General features: G+C 38.4%; 1 non-coding gene across 1 annotated transcript; it reads right to left on the reverse strand.

Moving 5' to 3' along the window:
• Positions 1 to 2,258: 2,258 nt before the first annotated feature.
• TRNAD-GUC lies at positions 2,259 to 2,330 on the reverse strand. Its single transcript has one exon. It is a non-coding gene; the product is annotated as a tRNA-Asp (tRNA).
• Between the last annotated feature and the right edge of the window lie 332 nt (positions 2,331 to 2,662).

The following is a 2,662-nucleotide window of genomic DNA, read 5'->3' on the forward strand; positions in this document are numbered from 1 at the left end:
ACTTGTGGTGAGTGGTGGCAGAAAGTAGGGTTATACTGTGGCTTCTTGGGACTACACATTCATTTCAGAGTAGAACAGAATTTTACTGTGATTGCTTAGGAGAGGAGCTAGCATGGAGATAGAACTAAGCCTGGCTCCTAAATGGATTGTCACATGGGAAACTCTTAGTTCACTCTGTGGACTCCCAGTGAGGATGAAAAACAGTTCTATTGAAATGACAATTAATCTTGTCTTCCTATTGAGCAAATAAGTAAATCTGCAAAGGCCGAAACTTCACTACTTGCAAAACAATACTTGAGAAGAATCTCATGAACTTGCTGTAATGTGCAAGACCATACTAGTGCATCTCTCACAGGAATGCTATGGCTCAGAGTAGATCAAAATACCACATATTACTTTGAGATAGCTAGAAAAAGCACTCAAAAATGTTGAGATCCAGGGGATCTTTGTTGTAGTAGGAATTTAATGAATTTTCATTTGGTACTACCTTTGTAAGATAAAACCATGAAACTTGTCAAACTGGAGGTTTTGGTGAGAAATAAAATGCCCTATTTCAATCGGGGCACAGTGGGAACAATTTGATCTTGTATTACATAAAATACAGAAATAATTCTGCATCGTAATAGACATAAAGTTAGGCTTTTAATCTGAGCTGTGTCCCCAGCAAACTTGCACAAGAAATTAGGTGAATTCTGCCATCCCTTTCATACTTCTTGGCACGTGTTACTCCATCCTGTGCTGGAGGAATTCTTGTGGTTCTAGGCTGCTTAGCCAAAAATTGCTGAAATGCTGCATTGACAGATTACTATTTTGTGCAATGCAAATCTGGAGTGATAAGGTTTTACAGAGTCAATCACAGGCTGTGAGTGTTACAGGAGATGACTGATAATATAGCAAGATCTTGTGCTTTTTCTCATCTCAAGCATCTATCTCCTCAAAAATAGTAGAAATCATACTAAATGGGGTATTCTTGAATTGTGTACTTGTCCTGACCAAAACTTTTTTCTAAAAAAATTTTAGAAGGACTGATTATTCTGATAGAGCAGTTTTCTGAACTTGTTTCCTTGTCTTAAGTTGTATACTGAACTCTTCTATACTCCAAAATAGGGAAAATAATCATAACTTTAAAATAAAACAAATTACTTATGACAGAAACTCATTTAATGTCTTTTTCTGAAAATATATTATTTCAATCCTGTCTAAACATCAAGTAATGGAATAATGAGTTAACTATCAATAAATACCTAAAAGTTTGTAGCAAAAGCGGTATCAATTTTTGTCTAACTTGTGAACAAAATGTCTGTTTCCTTACTCTTGTGGTTGGTGTAATTTTAATTGATTATTGCTGTCTTATTAGAAAAGTGTCTAGCAAATTACATAAAAAGTCCATCTGTACAATGGTTTAAGACAGGTATTATTCTCCTGATACTCAGCATGCATGAAAAGCTCTGCCCTCTGCAGGAGTTGGTTACAACTTCAAGTTTGGAAGTTTGGAGGTAATTGCTCTTTTTCACTCAGCTTGGCTTGATACTAATTAGTAAAAAAAAAATCCTCTGAAGCCCCCTTAATTTAAAAATGGTTTCCTAAAATTTAAAAGCTGATGAGTTTCTGAAAGGATTCACTTATATTGGAAAGACTGTTTCTACAGTGAAATAAGCGGGACTAGCCATGTAGGGTCAGGAAAAACTTAGCGTGAAAGATGAGGGGAAAAAAAGTAAAATGATTTTTTGATTTCAAAATAATAAAACATTACCTTTCTACTTAAAAAAGGAAATTGAACTAGTTTCTCCATTGCATTATTATGACAAGAAATTTTTCCTAAATGAAAGGGAATTTCTCTAGTTTTCCCGGAGACTTTCAAAAATTCCACTCAAAATAATTTAACTTTTTCATCTCATTTTTTTGCAGGGAGTATCTTGTAAAAAAATCAAAAGTAATATCATAAAGACTGTCAGTGATGCCCCAAAACATTGGTAGTTTCTGGGAAGAGCACCACAGACATATAAGTATGGCCAGTCTTCGCGAACGAAGATTTTTGGGAAAGGTCTTTTACCTTTCCAGCCTGCGCAATGGATTTTTTAGGTAAGACACAGCATGCGCTGAACTGAGCCCACCCTTTAATCCTAAGGTTCATCTGCCGGGACCAAGCGAGCTTGGACAATGGCAGTGAGGTCCTCAGGACGTAGGTTTGTTTAGAGTGACCTTCTCTTAGATGGATGGCCTCACAGGGCTGACGAGCTCCATCTGCCTGGGGGAGTATCCCTGACCAGGAATCGAACCCGGGCCGCGGCGGTGACAGCGCCGCATCCTAACCACTAGACCACCAGGGGTCCTCACCACAGACATATACTGAGAAGGTTATGGATAAATGGCAATAACTGTAAAATGTATCCACTACGATGGCTTTGATATAGACCATTACAGGGAGGAAAATGAATTTATTTTTATCTCCATCAAGAAACTGATACTTGAGTGGGGGTAGATTTAGCCACGCATAACATCATCAACTAGGCTGGTAAAGGGACCCAAGCACAAGTCCTATGAGGAGAGGCTGAGGGAGCTGGGGTTGTTCAGCCTGGAGAAGAGGAGGCTCAGGGGAGACCTCATCACTCTCTACAACTACCTGAAAGGAGGTTGTAGCCAGGTAGGGGTTGGTCTCTTT

This window comes from Neopelma chrysocephalum, unplaced genomic scaffold, assembly GCF_003984885.1.
Source record: "Neopelma chrysocephalum unplaced genomic scaffold, ASM398488v2 Primary Assembly neopelma1_22, whole genome shotgun sequence".
Classification (NCBI taxonomy): domain Eukaryota; kingdom Metazoa; phylum Chordata; class Aves; order Passeriformes; family Pipridae; genus Neopelma; species Neopelma chrysocephalum.